Here is a 6,737-nt window from a genome sequence, read left to right on the forward strand (position 1 = left end):
GCACAAATTTTTGTGCACCGGGCCTCTAGTATATATATAAAAGGCTAATATACAAAGTGTCCCCTTGGGAGTTCGACCAGGAGACTGGGAGTTCAATCACTCACTATGACATGCGCTGACCACGAGGGGGCAGCACGGAATGAAGGAAGGCCCTGGCCAGCAGCCAGAAGGCCTTGATCAGCCCTGATTGCCGGCCATGCCTAGGGACCCTACCCATGCACTAATTTCGTGCACCGGGCCTCAAGTGGAAGATAAATCTTTCTTTGTGCAACTCAAATTATAAAAAGGCTGCTGTCTATTCTACCTAATGAGTCTCACCTTATATAAAACACTGTTTATTTGTATGTTGTTCCCTCATAAACACTGTGGAAAGACATGACTAAAAAATTGACCTATATGCAATCTCTTGATACATTTATTCACTACACTCTGATATAGCTAATTCTGAGTTATTTTTAATGATTGCTTGAGAGCAACCTATCACACACACACACACACACACACACCATACATTCTTTTTTAATAAAAAAAATGCAGCAAAGAGGTAAATGTGCTTTTTCTTGAGTGAAGGGCAATGGCATTTCTAGGTGACATCACAGGAGACTCATTTCTCAATTTGAATAGGGGACCTGCCAGGCTGAAAGGGGTTGGCCTTGACCTGCAGGCACGGCATAGAGTCTGCACAGGCACTGAGGGCTTTAGCATCATGTTGTGCTCACATTTTTTTTTAATTTACTTTCAGCTGTGCAGTGCTCTCTAATGCTTCTCCTGTGGCCATGCTGTTTTTAACTTTGGCATGTTTTATTAAAAATGAACACAGCAGCAATTGAACTCCAGAGAACAAAACACCCCAACTTAGTGGTCTTTAACCAAACAAGCGATTTTGTGTTGCTTTAGGGATAGCAGTAGTATAAGTTGCATTTCAGTAAAATTCTAAAAGAATAAGATTCATTAAGGGACAATTATTTCATGCTTGCAATATCATGATTCAACTCTTCAAAAAGAGACATTTGTATGCATGGAACAGCAGTAAATGAGCAGTAGAGTAGCATTCCTATATTGCTGCAAAGAAAAATGTTGCTAATTTCCTTTTTTCACATTCTTTTACTTCTTCTTTTCCTTTTAAATAATTTTTTTAGTTTTCAATCACAGCAGTGTATAATATTATATTAATTTCAACTGTATAACCCAGTGATTAGACATTTATATGACTAAGAAGTGATCACCCCGATAAGTCTAGTACCCATCTGGCACCAAACAAAATAGAAACAGACTCAGATACAGAGAACAGAACAATGGATGCCAGATTGGAGGGGGGCTGGAGGATGGGTGACAAAGGTGAAGGGATTAAGAAGTGCAAATTGGTAGTTATAGAATATTCAAGGGGATATAAAGTACAACATAGGGAATCCTATATAATAAAACCCTAATATGCAAATCAACCGAACAGCAGAACAACCAGTCACTATAATGTGCACTGATCACCAGGGGGCAGACACTCAATGCAGGAGCTGCCTACTGGTGGTCAGTGTGCTCCCACAGGTGGAGCACCACTCAGCCAGAAGCCAGGCTCGCCGCTGGTAAGCCCAGCAGCAGTGGCGGGAGCCTCTCCCTCCACAGCAGCGCTAAGGACCCCTAAGCCTGCAGGCGGACATCCCTCCAGGGGTCCCAGACTGCGAGAGGGCGCAGGCCGGGCTGAGGGAACCCCCCTGAAGTGCACAAATGTCATGCACCAGGCCTCTAGTAGTCAATAATATTGCAATTATTATATATTGTGTTAAATGGGTACTAGAATTATCCGGGGGATCACTTTGTAGATTATGCAAATGTCTAACAACTATGCTGTACACCTGAAACTAATATAAAATAATATTAAATGTCAACAATAATTAAAAATAAAATAAAATTCTCTTGATTAAACTAAAAAAAAAAAAAACCACCAGTACACCTTAGCTGGTTTTGCTCAGTGGATGGAGCATTGGCCCACAGACATGAAGGGTCCCAGGTTAGATTCTGGTCAAGGGTATGTATCTCAGTTGCATATCATATCATACCAGTCAGAATGGCTATTATCAAAGACTCAACAAATAACATGTTGGAGAGGGTGTGGAGAAAAGTGGACCCTTGTGCACTATTGGTGGGACTTCAAATTGGTGTAGACACTATGGAAAGCAGTATGGAGAGATTCCTCAAAAAATTAAAAATAGAACTACCATATAACCCAGAAATTCTACTACTGGGTATTTATCCAAAGAAAACAAAAACATCAATTTTAAAAGATATGTGCACCCTTATGTTCATTGCAGCATTATTTACAATATCAAAGATATGGAAGCAACCTAGATGTCCATCAATAGATGAATGGACAAAGAAGTGGTATCTATCCCTATAGCTATATCTATCTATTTATATGTCTATATCTATATATACAATGGAATATTACACAGAAATAATAATGAAATCTTGCCATTTCTGACAACATGGGTGGACCTACAGGGTATTGCATTAAGTGAAATAAGTGAGATGGAGAAAGACAAATACTCTATGGTTTCACTTATATGTGGAATCTAACAAAGCAAAATAAATAAAGTAAAATAAAAACAGACCCATAGCTGTAGAGAACAAGCAGATGATTGCCAAAAGGGAGATGGGTGAGGGAATCAGAAGAAAGAGGTGAAAAAAGTGGAACTGAGGTTTTTCCCAAAAGGAGAAGGTATAGTTCCAACCTAAAGAATATCGGCCACCAGGACAAAGAGAAAAGAGATGGCATGTGTAATATGCAAAAGCAGTAATATTCAAATGGGTTATTTTTATATTTTTCTTCTCTCTAACAGTCACATGAGAGTATATTTTTGAGAAAGGGAAAGATAATTCTGGAAAATGCTATGTATCCTACACTAAAGGCGTGAAGTGAATACTGTCATATTTTCCTTCCAAGTATATCTGTGAGGCAGTTATTTTTTAAAATTTCTCTTTGTGGGTTAGGTCTTCCTTAGGGCCAAGGGGATTCACTATTTACATTAAAAAACAACAACTATGAATTGTACATTGCACATCAATATCTAAAAACCAATCCCTTCCCAAATTAATTTTTTAAAACATGGTCATTTACTTATAGATTGCAACCTAATAGCCCTGGGCCAGGGAACAGGTAAGCTCTACCCTGGTTATTTTGAAGAGAACATACGGTGTTTCGAAGCCATACTCCCTAGTGATCACTGCAGAGGACTTCAGTGAGTATCATAAATTTGAGATTCAGTCTAAGAATTCTTCTTCTTTTTTTAACTGCTCCAGTCAACAAAAGAGAAACTTTATTGAGGCTCCAGGGCCACCCTGCAGCCCAGGAAGTGATGGAGGGACCTTGCTTGACATTCTTGGGGCACAGGTTGCTGGTGCAGCCATACTTGTTGACAGTGTGGGGGTGCAGGCAAATGGCCCAACACTTGCAGCAGATCATCTTGTCGCAGTTATACTTACTAGTACTTCTGGATGAGCTGGCGGAGGGAGGGCTCCATGATGCCACCCTGCAGAGGAAGTCCCAAGTGCAGGGCGGACGCTTTATAGATGTTGTATTCTGCCAGAGTGCCACCATCCTCCAATTGTTTGCCCGCAAAAGCCAGATGCTGCTGGTCAGGCGGGATGCCCTCCTGGACTTGGATATTAGCGTTGACGTATTTGGTGGTGTTGCTGGGCTCAACCTCGAGGGTGATGGTCTTTCCAGTCAGGGACTCACAGAGATCTGCGTCTGCTGGGAGCCTCCTCGATAAGAGAAAGGGGGACCAGTCTGAGAATTCTTGAGAGAAGATTTAACATCTCTCATTACTTCCTGTCATGTTTTCTTTGCTTCAGACCCCAACCCTGACCTGTATAATAATCAGTTCATAATGAGTGAACTTTTGCCATAACCTACATGCTTCTTGCTTCTCCCTGTACTTCTAAGGACTAGGAGGCATAGAAAGCATGCGTTGCAATTTCATACAGAAAATATAGAAAAGAGGATGCCCAAACTAGCTAGAGCAAATTCAAGCAGTCTATTCAGAAGTAATTGTCTGAAAAACAAATATTAGCTAATGGGGGGGGAGGGCAAGATTTTCAACATACACAATGAAGCCATATTATGACTCTTTGTTGTTCATGCTAAAAAAAAAAAGTCATTTTAAACATTGTAAATATATACATTTGCAGGATATATGACTTTAATAAGAAACATATGGTGCCTCAAATAGCAAATCTTATACTGGATTGAGTACAGAGTTCCTTTACATGAATGTTGCTAACTAAAAAAATGTTCACAGAAAAAAATACTCAATAAGATTTCAGGATATATCATTGACTATTTTGTCACATTTCAGCATCTCTGAAATAAAAATGGCCTTTGAAAGTTGATGTTATGGCAGAGTTTAATAGGTAGAATCTTTTTTTTCTTTCTTGGTGTAAAAATATAATGCATCTTACATGGCATTCTCGATTTGGTAAAATATGGTATTACCTTGCTATTGTTACTGAACCAATTTATATATGCTTTATTTTCTACCCTAACCATGACCTCAACCACTAGTCACATAAAAACAACCCAAGCCAATCTCCTTTTCTTGATCTCTCAAGCCATTTTTAGGCCAGCTTGGGAGCCCCCTGCTCTCTCTCAAAAGCTTCATATTTAATAAACTTTTTCATATCTTCTTGGTGTGTGTGTGGTTTCATCAGCTGACATCTAAACTGCTTCTGCAGAGTAGCTCAGCAATGTCAATCAGTCCGTATGAATGGCTTTCCTTTTCGCTGTACAGTGTAGAGTTGGTGCTGCTGAGCACAGTGGCCCTGGAAAGTCCCACCTACCGGTATTTGTAATAACAGAAATACCACCATTTGTGTTTTTGAATAATATAAGTTTATTTCTGGAAAGAAGTCATCTATTTTTAACATGTCTTTTCTCTCCCTAGCACCTCTTTATAAATGAGGAACAAAAATCGCAGAAGAGTTAAGTAATCCATGCAGGGTCCCATATTACTTAGTAAAGAACAAGAACTAGAACTAGAGTGTTCAAGTTCCCAGTCTGATACTATTTTCTTTCTTATTCTTCCTCTTTTTTTAATCCTCACCCAAGGATATGGTTTTATTGATTTTAGAGAGAGAGGAAGGGAGAGGGGGAGGAGGAGGGAGAGAAATATCGATGTGAGAAATATTCTCAATTCATTGCCTCCTGGGGATCAAACCCACAACCTACGTATGTGCCCTGACCACCACCTTTTGGTGTACAGGATGACTCTCTAACCAAGTGAGCCACACTGACCAGGGCCCAGCCTGATGTTATTTTCACCACACTACTTTGCTTTTATGATCAGATCACCAACTCCGAGGAAACCTAGTTTTGAGATCTTCCAGGTTTTGGCCTTCTCTTCATATATAAAAAGCTGTTCTGGAGATACATAGATTTCATAGCCTTCTAGACAGCCATGTCCCTAACTGTGCCCAGAACTTCAGCTAATATCCTGCATGTCCACTCAAACTTCCTAAAAGGATCTCTTGGTAATTATGAATCTCTGCATATAGTGTCTCAAACTGAACTTATTTACATTTTTGTACATATTACCTCTTTGCTCAAATCATAAACTTCATAGGCAACTACTATGCTGGGCACATAGTAGTTGATCAAGTAATATTTATTTATTCATTAATGTATCTGTACTGTCAAGTAGTCACCATAAAGAGAATATAAATAATGTGTCTTTGATCAATATACCCAGAATTTTTCTACAATCTCAATTTACTATAAAAAATAAACAAGATATAAAGAAGACACTGTGCTGTGAAATATGTTTTAGGTCCCTTAACTGGTTTTAATTCCATATGATATTCCAAACTGTTTTTTTAATCAATATGTGTTTCTTTCATTGATCTTAGAAAGAGAGGAAGGAAGAGGGAGAGAGAGAAACATCTATGTGAGAGAGAAACTGGCATTGGCTGCCTCCTTCATGCCCCCTAATGGAGATCAAGCCCTGACTGGGAATTGAACTGCATGGGACAACGCTCAACCAACTGAGCCACACCAGCAAGGGCCAAACTGTTTTTTGCTTTAGTCAATGCAAATGGTCTAGTTTTTAAAAAATATATTCTTTATTGATTTCAGAGAGGAAGGAAGAGAGAGATACAAACATCAATGATGAGAGAGAATCATTGATTGACTGCCTCCTGCATGCCCTACACTGGGCATATGCCCTGACCGTGACTTCCTGGTTCATAGGTCAACACTCAACCACTGAGCCATGCCGGCTAGGCTAGTTTTTATTCTTATGGATGTTTTCCTGATAGATTGTTGCTCACTGAACAGCACATTGTGCTTAGTTTAGTTAAACAATGAATAGTTTTACAGGGGATAAAAAGGGAGGAATGACAATGGAAAATAAAAAAAAGAAGTGTCTATATTCCCCAAATAATTGCCTAAAATCTCCTTTTGCAGAAAACTATGTAATTAACAGTTTAAAATTTTATCAAGACCACATAGCATAATATCATTTCACCCTATGTTACATTGTCTATAGAAAATTCTAGTTGAATCTCTGTCTTTCAATGCCCATAAATTTAAGGAAACCAGGTTTTAGTGTTCTAGAATATAGGAGGAGGAATTGGAACAGGATGATTGCTGTTATTGAGTGATGAGCAGTGTCATCATCATGATGTAGTGCAGAAAGCAGAGGTGGGATTTTCCATCTTACTAGATACACAACATGCTGGAACTAGGG

This window comes from Myotis brandtii, unplaced genomic scaffold (genome assembly GCF_000412655.1).
Source record: "Myotis brandtii unplaced genomic scaffold, ASM41265v1 scaffold259, whole genome shotgun sequence".
Lineage (NCBI taxonomy): Eukaryota > Metazoa > Chordata > Mammalia > Chiroptera > Vespertilionidae > Myotis > Myotis brandtii.